The sequence below is a fragment of the Uloborus diversus genome, chromosome 8 (assembly GCF_026930045.1).
Source record: "Uloborus diversus isolate 005 chromosome 8, Udiv.v.3.1, whole genome shotgun sequence".
NCBI lineage: Eukaryota > Metazoa > Arthropoda > Arachnida > Araneae > Uloboridae > Uloborus > Uloborus diversus.
This window is the reverse complement of record NC_072738.1, coordinates 1,381,731-1,404,804: the sequence shown is the minus strand read 5'-3', so window position 1 is coordinate 1,404,804 and position 23,074 is coordinate 1,381,731. Positions and strand designations below refer to the sequence as shown.

Genomic DNA, 23,074 nt, shown 5'->3' with positions numbered 1-23,074 from the left:
ACGTCTATAAAATACATGTCGAGTGCCAAACTATAGATAATCCTGCCATCTAGCAACCATGCTGCCAAAGTTTTCGCCAAGCCTTCCACTAGTCACATGATGTATCCATGAACCAATTTTTTTTCATCAGCAAGTCTGGGAAAGATTGGTCTACTTTTATTTTTAGTCTATGGGGTTTTCAGATTCTTGGGCCGTGGCCCGGAAATTCCCCGGATCTAAACAAAATCGAGAACTGTTGGGTAATTTTTAAGCGCTAAGTTTCTGAGCGTAACCCCACTCCACTTTCAGATTTAAGAGAACCTATAACACAAGTATGGATAACATAAATTACATCAGACTATTGCGAAAAATTTTGTATTTCCATTACTGATCGTATCCAAGCTGTATTAAAAAAAAAAGTTTCCACGCCAAATATTGAACCCTTTCTCAATTATGTATATATGCTATGCTTATGACTAAAATTAGGAATCCCCATAAAATAAATACTTAGTTAAATGCAATTATTCTTGTGCATTCATAAACATGACAGTTTTGTGTGGTGAGTCATCCATTCTGGCCAGTACTGTACATACCTAAGAACGTATATACGACCGAAATATCCATTTTGACGATCCCCGAGTTAATTACAAGGAGTTTCCTCGTGACGTCTGTATGTACGTATGTATGTCGCATAATTCAAGAACGGTATGTCCTAGAAAGTTGGAATTTAGTACCTAGATTTCTAGTGAGGCCTAGTTGTACACCTCCCCTTTTGGTTGCATTCGGATGTTCCTAAGCAGGTCTTTTACACCTTTTTTGGGGGAAATCATTGTTAGTTTCGATGAAAACTCAAGTGGTATTATAATTTGGCGGACACTTGGCAATATGTCGCCAGTCTTTTGGTCGCCAACTTGGCGACAAATTTGGGGATTTTTTTTTTTTTTTGAGCAATCACGATTGCTTATTGTTCTCATTTGCCCGTTTTTGGTGTCCGTGCCTTTTTCAACTTGGACCAGAAGCCTTTGCGGCACCACCGCCCACCGTCCTCTGCTGGCGGCGCGGCGCGGCTGCTCCGGTTTTGAGCTACCTGCTTCTCCTGGTCGGAGGCGTCCATGTCCTACACACACGCACGTTCACACACATACACACATACGACTTCACAGACATACCCTCACACACGCCTACGTACATACACACAAATCTACGCACACACACAACTATGCACACGGAACCGCCCAGGAGGAGAGGCAGTTTTGGGACAGGAGCCGTTTCTAGAAACAATAACTCCAATGAGTAGGGTCCTGTCTCAGTTCGTGATTGCGAAAAACATAACTTGAATTCAAAATTTCAGAATTCAAATTAATTTTCTTTTTTTTTAAATCTGATTTCAATTTGGCCACTGTTGGTGATATTCAGAGAGTTAACTACTGAATCACATTAAAATTGCCAATAATGTAGAAATAACATTAAATTGGTTTAAAAGGAAGTCATGTGATTTAATTAGCTCGTTTTTAAACTAGATTTCGGATTCAATGGAAACTTTTATTGAAAATGCTGCATTCCTATACTTTATTGATGAAAAGAGACGGCCGCCTTGTTCAGTGGTCAGAGAAGCCTGACTGCAATGGAGAGGTTCCGGGTTCGAAGCCCGGCTCGGGCAAGGATGTACTTTCTCTCTCCTGTCCTCGTCCTTTCTTTGTGTGTTGTTGTGCTGTGAATGGTTGCCTACTATATAAACGGGTCTTTATGGCATGTGTGTATTGTGGAAGCCGGACTTCACACCAAATTATGATACAATTGGAAAAGTGAAGCAGCGCACCCCCCAAATTGCCGATCTAGCTAGTACACGACAACAACAAAATAGATCAAAAGAAAGTTTAAAAATCAGTTGATTTGTAATTACAACATGGATCAAACGAAAATTTAAAAATTAGTTGTCATCTAATGACAATAATATTCAAAAATTAGATTTAAAAAAAGAAATAAATAAATAATTTGAATTTTGACATCTTGAATTCAAATTGTTTTTCGCAATCACGAGTGTGTGTGCAGGCGTGTGTGTTTGTGTGTGGGGGGTATGTGTGTTTGTGTATAGGGGGTATGTGTATGTGTGTGTAGGCATGTGTGTTTGTGTCTGTGTGCTGGCATAAGTGTGTGGGTAGTTGTGTGTATGAATGTGTGTGCGTGGGGGCGGGGTATGTGTATGTGTGTGTAGGCATATGTGTTTGTGTCTGTGTGCAGGCATGAATGTGTGGGTAGTTGTGTGTATGTGTGTATTTGTGAGTGTGTGTGGTGGTGTGTGTGTGTAGTTGTGTATGTATGCGCGTGTGTGTAGGTCATGGATGCAACCTGGAGACGGCTTTCGTTATAAGAGCAGAATCGTGAGGAGCCGGTCGACGGTGATGCTGCAGAGGGTGCTGGTGGGAAAATAAAATGATAGCACAACAAAACAGTTAAATGAAAGCAATAAGCAATCGTGATTGCTCAAAAAAAGAAAAAAGAAAGAAAAAAAAACGCTACAAACAGCCCTATCTTCTGGAAGCTGGTGTAATGAATCTCGCTTCGAATTCTTATGTAATGTGATGGATGATTATGCGAGCAACAGTTTTTGCGAGGATGAAAAATCGATAGTTCCGATCCGGCTAACTATCTACCACTCGATGACCTTGAATCCTTGAATACAATCTTTCTACCTTCAGTTCAAGGTAAGAGGAGAGAAAAAATTAATCATCTACGCGAGGCAAGGACGGATACAAGGGAGGGGCGGGAGCAGAGCTTCAGTAATGGGGCGCCCGGGGCGTTTAGAAAACTACCAGAAAAGGAGTGCAGGGCGTGGCGCTGTCAAAAAATTACGCGAGTGTATTAAATCGGTGGGTATTTGATTTTTTCAAAAAGCATCTTTATACATAAATGGTTACTTCTGTGTGTGTATGTATGTATGTATGTCCGGGGTAATCTTCAAAACTACTGGACCGATTTTAACCAATTTTTCACCGTAGATAGCTACAATATCAGGGAGCAACTTAGGCTATAATTTATTACTAAAAAACTTAGTTTAAAAACGTTATGATGGAAAACAGTAAAGGTCATGTCATTTCCCCATTAAATGATTAAATGTAAAACCCATTGTTACAAAAATTCGTTGCCTTACAACAGCAGTATTAAAAGTAATCATAATGAAAATTTTGAATCAAGGCTTGTCCGGAGCAAACATGAGTTTAAAGTCATTTAAACATTTGGAAACTACTTTTTGCACACTTAGGGAAACATAGTAGAGAGCTTTTTTTTTCTTTTATTTTTGTGTGTGTGTGCTATTTAATTAAATAAAGCGCACGGTTTTTTAGTGATCTTTGTTTTTGTTAGTTCATATTTTGGAAATTCTTCAAATTTTTATATGCTTCAATTCGTGTCTTCGTTTCTAAATGAATACTCGTTCGTTCTTTATACTTATTGCTATTTTACTTTTACGGGTAAGGAAGAAACTCGATTTTTAATCACGTCAAAGCGGTGTGTTTTGAGTTCTTTCAGTTAAAAAAGAGAGCGATAGAAAGTAGCGATTGTTTCTCACGATTATTACTGACCCAGGCAACGCAGGGTATTTTTGCTAGTCTTAAATAAAGAGAGAGGATTTAGCTTTCTGGTCAAACCTACATCTAAATATTAGGAATATGAACCTAATCGTAAACATCAGATTCACTCAAAAATAGGGGTTTCGGGGGTTTCTCATCCGAGAAATTTTCGAAATTGTAGTTTTAAAAATGCATTTCAGACTATCTTTAGTGACGTTAGGGGAAAATGGTTCAGGAACGTTTCCCCCGTCCATTTTCCGAAACTTTTAAAAACTCAGTTGTTATCACCGATTGTGTAGAGAATTAGGGGGTTAGGGGGCTCTCGACTAGAAATTGCTCGAAATGTAGCTCTAACAATCCAATTTCAGACGATATTTGATGATGTGGGGAGGAGAAATTCGGTGGCTCTCCCTCGGAAAGTTTTCGAAATTGATCGAAGAACTTAAAACGAAAAACTTAAGACGATCTTCAACGATGTTGGTGAGAGGGGAACGCTCTCTCAGAAAATTTCCGAAGTTAGCTTTTTAAAACTCAGTTTTAAGAGGATCTTTGGTAATGTTAGTGGGCGGAAACGTTCGCGGACCCTCCCTCGGTATTTCCCGAAACTTAAATTCCAGAAATACAACTGTGGATGATCTTCAATGATGTTATCACGGAGTTCGGGTGCCCTCCACCGTAGATTTTTTTTGAAATAGAAGCTCCAAAGTAGAAAATTTAGACTTTTTTTAATATTAAGTTGAGGGGTGGTTCGGGGATCTCCGGAATTTTTTTTCAAATTGAGATTCTAAAAACGAAATTTTAGACAATCATTAATTAATGATGAATAGGGTGCGTTTCTCTGTGATTTGAGCTGGAGTGCTATCCATGAAGCTTTTGAGAATTGACGAAATGACTTTTCCTAAATATGTAATTGTAAGCCACTTCTGATTAAGAGTGAAAATGATGGGGCTTATGAATTCTCCAACAGAATTCCTTCAAAATCAAAGTTTCGAAAACGCTCTTCTAGGCTACCTTTGGTAACGTAAAATGAAGGGATAAATTTCGGGGACCTTCCTTCCTTCCCTTTCTTTACTATGTCCCTATCTTCTTTTTTGTTTTTAGATTATTGATAAAAATATTGTGACCATTTGAGTGCTTTGGATTCAAAAAATGGAATTTTCAATTTCGAATCAGATATTTTTATTTGTTCAAATACGTGTATTTGCGGTCTCAGTAAAAATATTTTTAACATTTAAATATTGATGTGGTACCTTCTGGCGATATAGTGGCTCTCGCCAAGGGGAAGAGGGGGCCGTAATTTAACAAGATTATTTCGAAAGAATATATGAGTTTAAAGTTGATTACTTTAATGATTTTTTTTTTTTGAAAAAAATTAATAACAATAGGGCTAGAAGGAAAAAATAGACAATCGGTGATGCCCCCCCCCCCTGGTCAAAAGAACAAAACAAATTTTATATATATGGGTCTGCTTAATGCTTCTACACTGCAGTGGCGTATGTGGGAAGGGTTAGGGACAGTTTTACGCCCTGGATAATCCCTCTTTTTCGAAAAGGGGGTTGCATTTTACCTCTCAATAATATATTTTTTAAAAACATGATTCAAATAAGATACAATATATATTATAAATTAAAAGGGGAGCAAACTCCTTCCAGAAATATAAATTTCGTAACTGTTCCTCGAGAGACAGTTCCTGAAAACTCCTTCACAAACGAAGGTCGGCCGAAACAACATTTTTGGAGCTTCAATTTCGGAAAATTTTCGGAGAGAGCCTTGAATCTCTCCTCCCCGTAACATCACCAGAGATCGTCTAAAACTGCGTTTTTCGAGCGATAATTTCGAATATTACTGGGCTCCCCGTAACCACCTCTCTCATAAGCAGTAGTAGGTATTCTACAATTGCGTTTTTAGAAATTCAATCTAAATTGAACCAATTCAATCCATTTAGAAATTCAATCCATTGCAAAACTTGTCGGGGAAGGGAACCCGAAGTTCTTCTTCCATTTTCCAAGATCGTCTAAAACTCAGTTTTTTCAACTACAATTTCGAAAGTTTTCTGGGGAAGAAATCCCCGGATCCCCCGTCTTATGCAGAAACATTTCACTTACTATTAGGTTCTAATGCTTCACATTAAATTGCTAATGTTATTTTCAAAAATTAATTTCTATGAAACGGCAGGGGGGGGGGGTGTAGATTTACCATCCTTAATGTTCACCAAGGACCCTAGACCCCATAGCACCCTAAATTGTCACACGAGAATCTCGATTTTTCCTTCATGAAAAGCATGCTACTCGGATATTTTTAACTAATTGTTAAATGTTATGAACTTCATTTGTGTGAAATGGGGTAAAAATGCATGAAGGGCATCAGAAAGAGCTCCCATTCAAGTTTAGAACATGGCTTGAGCGAAATACAAGTTATTTTTCTGTGCAGCACCGTTTCTTCATGAAAACATTTAAAAAATAAATAAATAAATAAATAAAAATTATATTAATTTGAATTTTTGGCATCTTGAATTCAAATTATGTTTTTCGCAATCACGAGCGTGTGTGTGTATGAATGCGCGTGTGTGTTGGGTAGGCGCATGTATGTGGGTGCGTGTATATGTGCGTATGTATGCATGTGTGTGCGTGTTGTGTATGCAGTGCTGTGTGTGTAGGCGTTCGTGTGTGTGTATGTAGACATATGTGTTCGTGTCTGTGTGCAGGCATGAGTGTGTGTATGTGTGTGTATGTAGACATATGTGTTTGTGTCTGTGTGCAGGCATGAGTGTGTGTATGTGTGTGTGTGTGTAGGAGTGTGTGTTTGTGTCTGTGCGCAGACATGAGTGTGTGTATGTGTGTGTAGGCGTGTGTGTATGCGTGTGTGTGAGTAGGATATGAACGCAACCTGGAGACTGTTTTCGCAAGAGGAGCAGCATCGTGAGGAGCCGGTCGACGGTGGTACTGGCAGAGGGTGCTGCTGGGAAAATAAAATCAGCGTAACATCAAAAACAGTCAAGTGAGAACAATAAGCAATCGTGATTGCTCAATAAAACTAATGCAACACAACTGAAATGCGTATACTTGAAGAAGAAATGATGAAGACTGGGTGTGTGATGTAGAAGCTGGTTATGAGAAGCTTTCCTGCCAGTCAGTCACAGCCACCTCAGCCTCATTTCAGCAGCGTGCACATTAGGCGAGAGTGTTGTACCTTGAGACACTTTACATATTTTAATTTTTAGCCTCAATAATTTGAATCAAATTTAAAATCTAAAAGTCACATTAAAGTACCCCAAAATACTTCTATGCAATATAATTTTTAAAATTCAGACCGTTTGAAAATAAAAAGTTGCCAGCCATTTAAAGTAAAAGTTCCAAGCTGTAACAAGGTACAACATCCTGTACCTTGGGACACATCCTGTTGTACTATGGGAAAGTCTTCATGATTCACGAAACAGCCATCTACTTAAACCAGCTTTGCACCAGAAAAAAAAAAAATAATAAAAAATTAAATTGAATTTTGTCATCTGGAATTCAAATTATGTTTTTCGCAATCACGAGTGTGTGTGTATATGTCGGCGTGTGTGTTTGTGTGTTTGTGTGTAGGGGTATGTGTGTGTTTGTGTGTAGGGGGTATGTGTATGTGTGTAGGCATGTGTGTTTGTGTCTGTGTGCAGGCATGTGTGTTTGTGTCTGTGTGCAGACATGTGTGTTTGCGTCTGTGTGCAGGCATGTGTGTTTGTGTCTGTGTGCAGGCATGTGTGTTTGTGTCTGTGTGCAGGCATGTGTGTTTGTGTCTGTGTGCAGACATGAGTGTGTTGGGAGTTGTGTGTATGTGAGTGAGTAGGTGTGTGTATGTGTGTAGGTGTATGTATGTGTGTGTAGGTGTATGTATGTGTGTGTAGGTGTATGTATGTGTGTGTAGGTGTATGTATGTGTGTGTAGGTGTATATGTATGTGTGTAGGTGCGTGTATGTATGCGTGTAAGTGTAGGATATTGACGAAACCTGGAGACGGTTTTCGCTAGAGGTGCAGCATCGTGAGGAGCCGGTCGACGGTGATGCTGCGGAGGGTGCTGGTGGGAAAATAAAATCATAGGAACGCCGAAAGCAATCAAGTGAGAACAATAAGCAATCGTGATTGCTCAAAAAAAAAAAAAAAAACCTTTTTTTATGGTAGTGAATTAAATCATGAATATTTAATAATCAATTACGAATAATGAATTGTGAATTATTATCTAACATTAAAAGTGTTAAAAAGACTACATAAGATTAGAACATTGTTCCATGTTCCTAAACATATCTTAATTGTTAAGAACCATTAACATAAATTGTATTTTAAACCTGGACAATTCAAACAATTTAAACTGAATTGCATCAAGCTTCACAACTCAGTTCAATAGGCGCAGGAAGTCAATACTTTTGACTTCCGGTATCCCCTTTGTTCGACTTGTGAGATGTCGGGGTACTAGTACTGTTTTTTTAGCCATTTTACCTGCAGCACTCACGAAACATCTCAAGGTTTTTCCCCTATTCTCGGGGAGTAACCCCCTGATGAGTAACCCCCACCCCTCCCAGGGTATTTTGGGATTCTGATTCAATTTTACGTTCCTTCTTGTTCAAATTTTATATTGCTACTAGCATATAAAATTTATTAATTGTTCTAGAAAGCATAATTAATGTATGAAATACACCGCCAGCTCAGTCATTTCCAGCGGAGGACTGCAGTTTCGTGCTTATTAGCACTCTGGACCGCTGGAAATGACTGAGCTGGCGGTGTATTTCATGTATTTCTGCTTTAGCCCTGGCTATTGGGCGGAAATTTACTGAACATAATTAATGTATTTGACATATTCAAAAAGAAAACTTTTGCGTACTGTCGTTTTTTAAATTGTGATTTGATAGCCCCAGCAAAGTATATTGTAGCCCAATAAGATCATAACTGGCCTTAATAAGGACTCCGGTCTCTTTACATATATGTCCTTACCCTTAATCGATCCTCAACCGTCATTAACGATCCTTTAAAGTATTGATTTTCTTTACCCGAGCAATGCTGGTTACGGAAATGCTAATACATATATGTTATCTCAGGACGTTGATTTTTATCATTTACTTTTACGATGTGAAATAAAACTTAAATGCTTTGTGAATTTATCTGTGGTGATGTTCTTAAAAAACTTCGTTTCCAGTTTTAAAAAAGTGAAAGCGAAAACCAGAAACATTGACTTGAGAAAAGCTTCTAAGAATCACGTGAGAAACAAAAACAATATCAAATTTAAAATTCGCTGTCGACCTAAAGTTGAGATGAAGTACTGAATAATGATTTGAATGGAGGAAATCCTTCGAAAATAAGGGATTTAAAAATTTGAATTACAGGTTTTAATTTCGCAGAAATTAAGGGGTTTCAGTTAATTTCTCCCGAACTAATTGATTTTTCGAAAATTCCTTTCTTAGTGGATACTTTCGTAATCATGTGGACATACCTGGTAAATTTCAAGTTTGAGGTGTCAGCGGTATTGGCTGTGCGTTGATATATACAAGGTGTCCTGAAAAAGACTGACTGTTTTCAAAAAATTATAACAGGAGAATGGTAAATGATAAAAAAGTAATTCTTGCAGAGAATTCATGGTGAGCCGTAAAATTTTACCCCCCCCCCCCACCCCCGAGTTCCAAATTTTAGTTGAAATTTTTGACAGTAGATGGCGCTGCAGATAGTAAGCCCGTGAATTTAAAAAAAAAGATAGAAAATTACATCATAATTTTTCGAAAATAATGAACAAAAGAACAAAACAATATTTTCAAACACTCGTTGGCTGTAATCCCATGTCGCAATCGGAGGAAAAATCGGTGAATTTTAATTTCTCTTTTCCGACTTACCGGTTTGCTATGTGCAGCGCCATCTATTGAAACATTTTGGAACTAAAATTTGGAACTCTGAGGGAAAAAAATTTGGACCCACCACATGAATTTTCTACAAGAATTTGTTTTCTATCATTAACCGTTCTCCTGTCATACATTTTTGAAAACAGTCTTTTTCAAGACACCCTGTGTATATGTGTACATATGTTATCTCAGGAAATTCAGTTTTATATGTATAGATTGAAATTAATTATTAAGGGTCATGCATATGTTGTACCTTGGAACGCGTCCTAAGGTACAAAATGTTTTGCTGTCCCAAAGTACAATCACCACGTGGTTAAAGAAAAACTAAAATACATTCGACTTCCGTTACAACGCGATTCGACTTACGCGAAATGGCTATAACGCGAGTTTTTCCCGAGGAACGAATTTTAGGGCTAACGGTAATTCCTCGTCTGCAATACGATTTTTTTTTTTTGGAAGGAAGTATCGGTTTCGTTATTGGGTTCTAAATATTGATTTCATGAATATATTTTATCCCTACAGCGTCACTAATAGCAGAAGTTCCCTTCACCATACTAGTCCACGCATCGCTTTATTAGTGCATCGAGTAACCATTCGGCGTATTTCTTACTTTTTTCTTTCTAAATATTAACACTGATGAAATAAAATGGCACCTTAGTTCACTGCTTCATCTAAAGTTTGTAAAGATGCTTGAATAACTAAAAAGTACGTCGGCGGTAGCACGACATTAAGTATAAATGATGTACGTGCCATGTAGTTTTATTTTATGTCTTTCCCTGCCATTGATCATACAGTTTTTTATGTTGAATGAAGCAGCTTTTTTATTTTTTAAGTACAGTAAAAGTACAGTTTTTAATTATAAGAAACTTCAATGCTTTGTTGAGGAATGCTTTAAAGCAGTTTGAAAGGTGTTTATAAATGTCTAAAAGAATTTGGTATGTTTCAAAAAAAAAAAAAATTGTTTACATACAATTTTCTACAACGCGAAATTTCAACTTACGCGAAGAGTCTTGGAACGTATCCCTCGCGTAAGTCGGGACTCGACTGTAATGGTCAATCTAGATGCACTATCATATATTTTCTCATAAGCAAAATATTTAAAGTACTTCTCTTTTATAACAAAATAAAATTCAGTTGATTAAATTTACAAATACAAAGACAGAAAATGAAAAAAATATTTACTTTTGAGTTATGAATTTTTTTTTCTCTCACAAAATCGTCAATTTTACTCATTTGATGCTGATTTTTGCTATGGCACCATTTAGTGGTGAAGGTTACTATTCGAGATTACAAAAACATGGCTGCTAAAAATAGATTCTTAGAGATTAGCAGCGTCGCAAGGTATAACACTCTCCCCTGCAGCAAAACCTAATGGTGCTCTGGACTTTTAATCTAATTTTTCTTTTTCTTTGAGCTAATGGGGGTACCGCTGTATCCCCGGTGCCCCTCGTGCGCACGCCTCTGGTCGATGGGGGCGCCACATTTTCTATACTTACGGGTGTCTGGGACACATTTTGAAAAAAAAAGTTTAGAATTTTAAAACTTTTTACACTGATTCACCATCTATTTAATAAGCAAGATGAAAACAAAAATATTATTTTTTTTAAAATTTATTTTCAATGTGTGTTTTTTTTAAATGGGGTTGCTTCAAATTGGTAAAACTCAAAGTATTCTTGGTCAATTTTCAATTTTTTTTCAAAAAACTATGCACAAATATCCAAGTTTTAATTTTTATTCGGCGATTTAAAAAATATTAATTCAATAAAAAATAGAAAATATTTGAAGAAAATTTTCGAAAAATTCGAAGATACCTTTAAAAAAAAAAAAAAAAAAAAAAAAAAAAAAAAAAAAATCATGTGTTTTTGCAGAAAAGTTTTTTTCACATTTGCCGAATAAAAATTAAAGTAAACTGTTTGAAAGAGATATGTTCCACATTTCATTACTTTATCTTGTGGCGAGCTAGGCTCATCTGCCGCTTGCATAACTTCCGGGTTGCGCGGATCTTTTCCACGTGGCGGCGAATGAGTCAGATGATCGTGTTTTTCCTATTTTTCCTCGGGGAATCACGGAAGCATATAAGCAACCTTTACTTTCTTAGAGACCATGTAAAAACTTCTAGACTGCTGATAGGCTACCACTTAAAAACGTCTTCCATTCAGTTTATAGATTGTTTTCATGCTCTTTGTATTGTTTCATTCGAAACAAGATTTTCTAGACATTATTTAAACGGGTGAGGGATTAAAAATATTCAAATGTGAGTCGAGAACTTCTGAGGAACGAAATTTGTTCTCAGGCGTTATGTGAGGGAAAAAAAAAAAAAAAAAACCATGGCCAACGCATTTGCGTTGACTGGCCAACCAGAAGTCCTAAAACTATTACAAGGTCCATAGCTGAGTAAAGGTTGTTTATATGTATCACGGAACGCAATATGGAATTGGAAACGTTTTAGAATCTTAGCTTCCAGGTGGTGTTCTCTCCTATTAATAAACTGTCATTCTCTTCTCTTAAAGATCCTATTCACCCTCTTAATTGTTGTGGAATTTATAGAATTAATTGTAGTTGTAAACTTGCCTATATTGGACAGACTCGGCGTGCTTTAAAAATTCGCTTTTAAGAGCATTAAAATTATGTGAAAAAAAAAAAAAACAATTAAATAAGTCTAGTATTGCTCAACATTGTTGGGATTCGAATCACTCTTTTGATTTTAACTGTTATCAGATTATCCAGAAATGCCCCAATTCATCAGATCTTGACATTTGGGAATCCTTTCATATTTTGAGGAACAGTTCTAACTTAGTTAACGATCTTAGTGCAGTTCCATATTTTTCCAACATTTGGCTCCCATATCTTTAATACTGTCCTTTCCCCATTCCCCCCCTTTTTCCCCATTCATTTTTATCTATCTTCCTTTGTTTATTTTTACTTTTTGTCTTGATTGACACTCCCCCCCCCCCCCAATTTTCTTAAGCTACATGCTTATCTGCTCTTGGCTTTTGTCGGATGTCTTTTCATCCATAAGCTCATTATTTTTTTGCATTGAAAAAGGCGTTCCCTATAACGCCGAAACACGTGTCTGCTGTAATTTGCAAATTTGTGCTTCGTCTAACGTTGTTTTGTCTTACTTTACTGTTCAGCACAAAGGTATTTATTTATCTTAAGAGGGATGGGTTCAGTACACTCCTCCAAAATTTTTAATTAAGGAAAGTTCCAAAAAGAAAAAAAAAAATATTTGGAGACGATCTTCCATGCTGTTAAGGGGCAGAGGTTTGGGAATTAATAAAGGGTTAAGTATCTAAAAAATTAATCAACCCCTCCTTGGATGCTTTCTGGATTCGTCCTTGACTCGAGGAAAAATGCTGTTGCGGCTCAAATGTTTTAAACTGACTTTGTAGTATGAACTTAGAGTAATTATTTAAATTGCATTATAAAAATAATTTAACTAAATTCGGATATCCACTTTGTTTTAATCATTGGGGGAAAATAACAAATATTCTTTCGTATTCAAAGGCTTTTTGCAGAAGAAACCCATGACTGGTGTAACTTTCGCAACAATAATGTAATATGCATAATTTTAGAATTTAACTGTTATCAAGTGGTCGTTTTAATGTTAAAATGAGTTTCAACACCAATAACAAAATAATGCTTTGATACATGAAAAGCAAAAGTAAGAAATAACAACGTATAATTGCACAAAAATTGCAGATTGTTGCATACAGGTGTTTCAGGGTTACAAAGAACCCCTATTTCAATGCAAAATAAATGAATTTATGTATGAAAAGACATCCTACATTTTGACGTTTGCCAGATGTCTCTCCAGAAGCTGGCTTATTTTGCATTGAAAAAAGGGTCCCTTGCAACCCCGAAACACGTTCATGCAGTAATCTGCAATTTTTGTGCAATTGTAGGTTGTTATTCTTTCATTTTTACTAATCAATATTAATACATTTTTTTAAGACATCCCAATTTTTTTATCACACATAGGCAATGCCCGAAAAATGTGCGCAGTTTCTAGGTCGAGTCTCATTACAAACTTTATAAAAGAGATTTCCATTTCTTCTAACAAGATATACATTGTAGGGGAATGTGGGGCAAAGTGAAATGGTTAAGATGACTGAGCTTTTTAAAAATGATCAAATTGGAAATTTGTTTTGAAAATTACAGCATATAAAGAAAGAACATTGTATTTATAATAAAACTTACATTGAAACATTCTTTTATATATTTGGCAGTAAAACTGCCTTGAAAGAAAAATGGAAAAATGTCACTTTTTTTTCCATGGGGCAAAGTGGAAAATACAATATTTTTCTAATAAAATATTTTCTATTCGATTGTTAAAAATATTTTTGAATAAAATAATGAGCAAATAAAAGGATAATTTAATAAAGGACAAGATAATGAAGCAATAAACTAATAAATTGATTAATTTATTAATTAATGAATGAGAAGAAACAAATGAGTGAACAAAATAGTGAATGAGTAAGAAAATAAGTGAAAGAATGAATTAATAATTGAATTATTAAAAGAAGGAATTTAAATAAATAAGTTAATAAGTTAATACGTAAGTGTTTCAGTAAATGACTGAATGAATAAACAAAATGAACTTTTTCACTTTTCCCCATCCGCTTTGCCCCGCATGCACTTGACTAATTGTGAAAAATATTAAGAATACTAATAAGCTAAATATTAACAAAATGAATACTTCAACGAATATTAGAAGGTCCCAACTGATATTGAAAATGTTAATAACAAAAACTTTATCATTTGATAATATCAAAATAATTTTTTGACTTACCACAAAATATTAAAATTAGAGTATCAATTTATGAAAATTGCTTGTATTATTCTATGCTTTGATTTTCAGAGGTAATTTTTTCTCGACTAGAATGGACTACATATGTTTCTACATAATTAAAATATTTCTAGGCAAGTGGCACTAAAAGCAGAGTAAATATTTCACCATTTCACTTAGCCCTATATTCCCCTACTACTTTAATAAGTATAATTCGAAATATTGTAGTGAATTAATATAATAGCGAAAAATATATTCCAGAAAACTAAGCATATATTGCAATAATACGCAACATCAGCGTTTCTCAACCCTTTTTCAACCGCTGACTGGCAAGGGCTTTTTTTGGGGGGGAGGGGGGGGGGAATCACGGATCAGTCATTTTCTCTTTTTTTTCTTTTTTTCTTTCTTTGTTTTTCCAAGCAATCCCCCTTGCATTTGCAAACCGTTAAAATATGTGATTTTTATTTTTAAAGAGGTAAGTTTTTGAAAAAAAAAAGTAAGGTTTTTTTCCAAACAAGAAAAAAATACTTTTGGCTCTAGGACCGTTTTATATTTGTAAAAAAAATTTGTAAACAAGTGAAGTTTTATCCTAATTTTTACAAAATATAATAATAATAAATGAATTAATGAATATATATAACTTCACTTGGTGTTGAAGAACTGTTACAAAGAACATTTCAATGTTAAGAATAAGACAATTATTGTAAAAGTTTAATAAACAATACTGAAAAATCGTACTGAAGTACGAAAATTAATTGCAAAATTTTTGTGAAAGACGTCGTATAGGATATAATTTTCATTATTATTAGGATATTTTATTAGGATATTTTTTTTAACGTGAACGAGGAAAAATCTCTTAGGACCGAACAATTTTTTCTGCGGATCGGTGCTGGTCCGGCTTATGCAAATGTCGAAATTCATTATAAGGGTAAATTTGAATGTTTTAAAACTTACGCAAACTTTGATTTAAAAAGCTTTTTTTTTTTTTTCAATCTGATTAAAACATTATTTAATCACATACATTCTAGTAGGGGAATGTGAGACAAAGTGAAATAGCTACGGTAGTTGAACTTTTCCAAACAGAACACTGGAAATGTGTTTTGCAAATTGCAGTACATAAAGAAAGAACGATGTATCTGTATAATTAAAAACTGAGCGTATGTACCTATGTATCTATGTCCAAGTTTCTTCACCCGAACGACAGTGAACTGACATTCGAACCAGGTATCGCTGGATTCGCAATCTTCCCGTCTTTATGTTTGGTTATTTAACACAATCCTCCGATAATAATTAGCGGAGACATCAATTTAAAACTATTAATTATGATGCTTGGATTTCGACATAAAATCCCTAATTTTCGAAGTCTTTCCTCCATTCAAATTATTATTCAGTGCTTCATCTCAACTTTCCGTAACAATGCTTTTATTAAAATTTGTAGTTGTAGCGTGAAGATAATCGTTAAATGAAAGATCTGTTGCCATTTTTTTTCAAATATAAGCAAACAAAAAAAAATTGGTTTTTGTTTTGAGGCTTTTCCTGCAATCGGGGGTTTCAAAATGTTTCACTTTTTGGTTATTTTCCCGCAATCTGCAGCAAAATTTCTGTTTTTTTTTTTTTTTTTTTTTTGTTCAAGCCTGATTGTTGAACACGTGTCACTAGACATAACTATTATTTTCGAGGTGCACCGTGCAAAGTCGGGCGACGCAGCTGGTATATAATTAAAAACTGAGCGTATCTTTGTAAGTCCAAGCTTCTTCTCCCGAACGACAGTGAACTAACCATCGAACCAGGTATCGCAGGATTCGTCATCTTCCCGTCTTTATGTTTGGTTATTTAACACAATCCTCCGATAATAATTAACGGAGACATCAATTTAAAACTATTAATTATAATGCTTGAATTTCGACATAAAATTCTGATTTTTCGAAGGCTTTCCTCCATTCAAATTATCATTCAGTGTTTCATCTCAACTTTCCGCAACAATGCTTTTATTAAAATTTATAGCACGAAGAAAATCATTGAGACGAAAGATCTGCTGCCATTTCATTTCTCGAATATGAATAAATAAAATTCTGGTTTTTGTTTTAAAGGCTTTTCCTGTAATCGGAAGGTTTAAAATGTTTCCTTTTTAGTTATTTTTCCGGAATCTGCCGCAAAATTTTGCTGATTTTTTTTATTTCGTCCAAGCGTGATTGTTGAACACGCGTCACTTGACATTACTTTTATTTTCGAGGTAGACCGTGCAAAGCCGGGCAACGCAGCTAGTTTTATTACAAAACTTGAATTGAAACATTTTTTTAATTAGTGGCAATAAATTTGTACATTTGAAAAAAAGTGGAAATATTTTCTTTTTTTCATGGGGCAAAGTGAAAATTAAATATTTTTGAAAATATACAGTGGAATAGACAGTGAAACAACAAAAGAATAAATAAGTTAATTAATTGAAGACATACAAAATAAATTGGTATATGAATACACAAGTGATTTAATAAATAATTGAAAAACTAAATGAAATGAACTATTTTCACTTCGCCACATTAACTTTGTGCCGCGTGTACTTCACTAATTTGACAACACATTTAAATTATAAACAAGCTTTAGTTAAAATAAATGCTGCATTGAATATTAGTACGTCTCAATTAATATCCAAAATGGTAATAATAAAAGCTTAATTTATCATAGCAAAAATAATTTGACTTACAGCAAAATAGTATTAGAATATGAGTATCATTTTTTTTTTAAACTGCTTGTATTATCATATGCTTTAATTTTCGGCGATGATTATTTCATCACTGGAGTAGCTACATGGTTAAAGTATTACCAATTAGGTTGGGCTAAAAAAAGGGTAAATATTTCATCATTTCTCTCTGCCCTACAGTCCTCTAAATATTTTCTAAAAAATAAGTTAAATTTGCCCTCCTCAAACTTGTAATTTGCTATGAATGTCAGTTAAAAATTGAACAATAAAACTCATTAAATACAAAAATCAATCTCAGGGAGTTTAACAGAGGCACATTTATTTTTTGAATTATAAGGTTTCAAAGCAATTCTAAAGTAACTAATGAAATGAGAAATAAGAATTAAGTTCAAAAAGAGGATTAAAACCAAGTTGAATTGTTATTTCGTTTCATGAGCTCATTTTTCATCTTAAAGCATTAAAATAACTGTACAAATTTAAAATGTCTTAAAATATTACGGTGTCTTAGATTTATATCTTAAAAAGTGAGGGTTTTGATTCGGAAGTTTGTTTTACAATTTTAGCAGAAACAAAAGAACAGTATAGGTTCTTTAATTAAAAAGGAGGAGGTTGACAACGGTTAAAACATTTAATTCCTCAAAGATGAAGTGAGCTAGAAAGATGTCGTGATTTAGAAATACACCAAGGAACTGAAATAAAAACTTTCCTCTAAATTACAGAACAAGTCAGAAACATTGAAGTTTACAGTATTTCAGCAACAATGTTACACATTCAAGTAAGTTTTGTAATAAAACTTTCAAACTCGACAAAGTATTATGAGTGTAATATTTATAAAATAGGACAAATTACTGAGTTTCATGAATGCATATTTAAAATGTATAAATCGTAATTTCATCAGTCATCCTATCAGAGTTCAACAATTTTTTGCAAAGGTAGGAAAAAAAGAACAAACCTTTGGAAAAAAAACCATGCAAAAATAACGTTCCCGCAAAAAATGTTTTTGAACAATTTTTGCCACTGACAAAATTGATTTTTGAAATTAGCGAAAAAAAGTGCTAGTGATTTTTTTTAAAGGTAATATTTTATAGGTTAAAGGTAATAAATTTTTACATATTTCAAGCACCAATAGGGTTAAGAAGAGTTATATTCCACAGAATAATTTAGTTTTAATCTTCATTAAAAGATCTCCTAAAATATTTCGTTGATTAATTTGTTATTTGAGTTGCTAATTTCGAGTTTCTCTGCAATGTTAGTTTAATTTAATATTTAGTAATTTTAAGTACAATACGGAGTGTAGTATATTGTTACACTTCTTCATATCATCTAGCAAGAAATTTATTACTTAAAACTGCTGTTGTAGTACTTGCTAGCCATGCATTTAATAACTTTATGTATTTAATAAATAAAACCAATAAATATTTCAAATAAAGAAATTCTACCAAATCATATAGTGTTGTACACACAACACAAAATGTAAACGTGAATGATTAAATTATGAGCACCGGGAGAGTTTTCGAAATTCATAACAAGAAGTAAATTTCATCTATACATATTTTGCAATAAAATGTTTTTAAAAGGTCTCCTTCAAGATGCTTTTACCAGTATTGATCACATTCAGCTTACCGATCGTTATCTGCTTGTAACATTTCAAAAACATATTCAAGAGTTACAGTATAGAACAAAAATGCTAATTATTGCAAATATTGTTTCAAAAAAAAAAAAAAAAAAAATCCTCAAATTTGTTTCATCTATTTCTGCAAGAATTGAAAGAACATTTTAAAAATTTTCTTCTGTTCTTTCTGATATCAGATGTAAATATTCACTGAGAACGCCTTTAAAACTTTAACTTCGCTATGCAATGTTGAAAAAAAGTTAAAACAATAATTTCTAACGCTGATTGAACTGGTTAAAGTTTTACTTCATTTAAAGCAAGCTGGAACTTAGTGTATTTATTTTATGGTTAAATTATTCATTTACTATATAACTATAAATCTTTTTGTAATTAAAACTTTTTAGTTCTTTGTTAAAAATAAGTATGAAGTTAAAAATAAGTGTTGTGTTAAAAATAAGTATGAAGCATGCACAATAATAAATAAAATGGAAGTGGAACTTAATTTGATTGTCTTTCTCACAATTGTTTTCCTTTTTCTGCCTTTGTCGTGATAAAGATGTACATTTGGGGGCGAAAACCCCAGCACTTACTCCAGTATTTCTGTAAATAGCTTGTAGAACTACACTTCCGAAAAAAAAAGTTGCAAAAGGGCTCAAGCTACATTAAAACTTATATTTATACAAGGCAGCTCAAACAAAACCACCAAAAATAAATTATTGCTTTAACACTGTTTCATGTTTTTCATAACGCATCATATGCTTTTTTAAGTACTACGGAATAAATTGGATCTACTATCTGGTAGCTCGACTATGCTTTATCAATAATTTTCTGTCAAAAAGTTGAAAATCAAATAACACTAAGAACTAAATACAACTTTACAGGTTATTTAAAAAAACATTTTACACATATAGTTGGAAGAAAAATGTTCAGCTTTTCACTACCAGTAGGATCTTGACGAATAAAAAATATATAAGAATAATTTTTTAAAAAAATCTAACTTTAGTCACATTATAAATGTACTTATAACATTAAGAACTTTGTTTCACATTAAAAGGTTTCGAGTAATCAAGGTTTTAAATGAAAAAAAAAAAAAAAAAAACTTACCCGATATTTTTGGATCTGGCATTTTAGTAACCTTTCGACAAACATTTTCTAGAACAAAAAGCGTCTAATGACTGTTTTTGGTATTCGTAGCTTCAATAGATTCTGTTGAACTTAACATCAAGACATGCACATTTCATTTGTCGCATTAAATAAACCATTATGTCAAAGCTCTGTGGGAGGGGGGGGGGGGGCGGGTAGAACATTGCTAAAATAGGACCTCACAAATAAAAAGGAATGTCGGGAGCAATTTTCAATTCCAAATAGATGGTCTGGGATACTTCTTGGGGTCGATTTGGGATAACTGAATTGCCCAGAACGCAGTTTTAGACATTCTTGTCTATTTAGCTATCTGGTCCCTTTGCACTATAAACCCTTCTCCTAACCCCGTGATCCGTGTTTGCTTTTAATAACAAATGTCCGTTCTCATTTTCGAACCCTTGAAACCATTTTATTCTATAACAAAGTGTCATCAAAACAATGGGGAAGCACCTCGAACCTAAATTTTAGGGAACGCGGGAATTCTCAATTTTTCAGATGGAACTCCAAATTTTGCCAAATAGAATTCCGAATTTCGCTGAATTATGATAACTTTGCCGAATCGTCAGACAAAATTCGTGGAATGGAGATTTTTGGGAGGTCTTAATGACCTCCCGTGATCTCTCATCGGGCTCCCTGACGGAAAAAAAAAAATCTCCTCATCCGCAAGTTTGGCCAACACAAACACCTTTGACAGCAGACGCGTTTCTGCGGGGGTTTTCCGCTTTCTGGAAGCGGGCGTCACTACATCTTGTTTAAATGCATTCGCCAATCAGATGCCTCTTCTTGAGAGATTAATTGGATTTGACTTTCCACGAGATTCATTTTGAGGAAAAAAAAATGAAAACGTGTTTTGAAATTTCAAATGGTTCTGACGAATCTACGTTATACATTTTTTTTTCCCACGTCGTTCGAATATGCAGATTAAACGGCTCACTAAATGTACAGTATTACCAGGGGTGCTCACCTAAAGGGGGTATGGCGCAGACTGCGCCATTGAAATTTTTTGGGGGTTGTTACGAGGGGTATTTTTAATACTCCTGGTATTACTCATTAAAATTTGCAGAATCTCACTAATTTTATATTTCTTTTCGCATGAATAATTTCCTGTAATATTTTTAAAAATTATATGTTTGGCAAATAATTTTATATTTAAAATTTTCGCCTTCCAGATAGTAAAACCAGGGCAATTACAATAAGCCCCTTTACATTTACCGTCAAGAAGCACTGTGTTATTTATGGCGGATAAACATATGTACTATTTCTGTACTATAGTTTTTACTAGGTGATTTCACTAAACTGTATTAACTTGCGTAACAAAGTAACCATTGAAGAAAAGAAAGGATGTAATTTTAAGATTCATATATGGAAAATTTATTTTTCAAAGAACAAGGAGGGAGGGAGAGAGGGGACGGCAAGTTTGCTACGTATGAATATAATATGGTGTAGGTACCACAATATTATTGTAATAGTTACAATCAGCGCTACTGAAATTTATACATGAAGTCCTGAGTTTTAACCAGACTTGTTTCGGAGGGAGTTTTACCAACCACATTTTTTAAAACATTTATATGATCTATCGAATTTGGTTTAGTTCGTATTCTATTGCTTTTTGTTACAATAGATTATCTAAATGGAGGGAGGGGATGTTATTACGAAACAGCATATTGTTACATAATAAATGAATTTCTCAATAACTACCATAAACACACAATGAGTTTGTACTATTTTTCAGTCATACTAATTTCATTTCACAAATAAAATTGAAGTTATAATAATGACAACAATATTATTTCTGTCACCAAAATATGAATAAATAAATAAAATAAATGGAAAGCATTTCTTTGGATGAAAAATTTCGGAGGGGGTTCCAACCCTATAAACCACTCCCTTGCATACGGCCCTGATTAAGTGCTTTAAAATATATAGGATAAATATATCCTCTTCTATGTATCGATCCTCCTCTGTGCCGCTTATTCAAAATTGCGAGGAATACAATGTACTAGTTGGCTCCACCCCCTGCTCGTTGACGCTCGCCAACCCCCCGGATTTGTTGACACTGACACATAAAGATCGCTTCTCGATTTTAGCTTGCTGCGCTCGCTCGCTGAGCACTAAAGTTTTTTAAATTAAAGTGCAGTTTGAAATTAAAATTTAACTTATTAAAGTCCACAATCAAACAAATTTTTTTGACAAATTTTCTCTGTTTTGGTGCTAAATGAACTACAAAAATAATTGTAAAAAATCCCGTACTGAGATTTGAGATTTAATTTTTTTAAATATTATATTACCGACCTATACATAGGACGCTAGGCACGAAAGGGCTTTATGTGAGCACTTTCACCCTTAGATTTTCTGAAATCATTCATTTTCATACCAAATTTACATGTTTCAAAAGATAGAAATGCATGTAGCAATGCCTAGTCATAAAACCACGTGATTTGAAAACAATTTTAACCAGCTAAAATAGCTATAATAATGTTCAAAATTAAAAATGCAAGTTAAATAACATAAATCGGAGTATTTTTGTAAACTAATGCTGATGATCTGAGACTTAAATTTAAGTGGATACATTACACATAAAATTTTTGCAACTATGTTACGACGGGAAAATATATATGGAAAATACCCCCCCCCCCCACCATTTTAGTTTAACCCACTCGGTATGAAAGATTATAAAGCATTTATCAAGGAGTCATTCCGACTGAACTTGCTAATAGCTTTGATACCACAGTTAAATCTTATTATTTTTTTATTTGCAACAAGTCGGTGATTCTTTTCATCAAACCCGACATTCTTTGAAACTACGATTGTAAGACTCTTGGATTTTTAAACTGATTCACTTTATTTTCGTCAGCAACCTATGCGAATACCCAAGAACGCCCCTAACTTACATTTTTGGGAGGGCGGAAAATTTGCCGAATGGAACTTCAAGTTTTGCCGAATGATGATAATTTCGCCGAACACAGCTCCAAATTTTTCCGAACCCTTAGAAAAAATTTGCCGAATAAGGAAATTTTTTTGGAGGTCACAGTGACCTCCTGCGACCTTTCACCCCCCCCCCCCCTGCGAATACATACCTGAATTTCTCATAGGAGCCTCTAAGCCGAACAAAATGCTGGGCACCATCCTGTTTTGGGCTGCTTCAAAAAGCAATATTGAAGCCAGTTCCAATCCACAAGGTTGACTGTGCCAGCCATAAATTTATTATATTGTGAAGCAATGTAATCTTGCATGCAACGTGTCGACAGCCCGGTTGTTCCATGCATGGACGGAAGTTTCGTCCTGGATCCCTTGGACTCATCAATCTGGAATACACAATAACCGAACTGGAGGCAGATGTCACATTGAAACTGAGAGTACTAACAAACTGGTAGCTGAAGAAAATTTAGCACATCACCGAGAGTTCGCGGTTTAACTCGTCAAT

General features: G+C 34.4%; 1 protein-coding gene across 1 annotated transcript in view; it reads right to left on the bottom strand.

Moving 5' to 3' along the window:
- Positions 1 to 19,639, bottom strand: part of LOC129228061 (uncharacterized) — a 47,051-nt gene extending 27,412 nt beyond the window's left edge. The window contains exon 1 of the mRNA XM_054862696.1: positions 19,612 to 19,639. The gene's annotated coding sequence lies outside the window, so the exon portion shown is untranslated. The remainder of the gene's footprint in view (positions 1 to 19,611) is intronic.
- Positions 19,640 to 23,074: the final 3,435 nt, after the last annotated feature.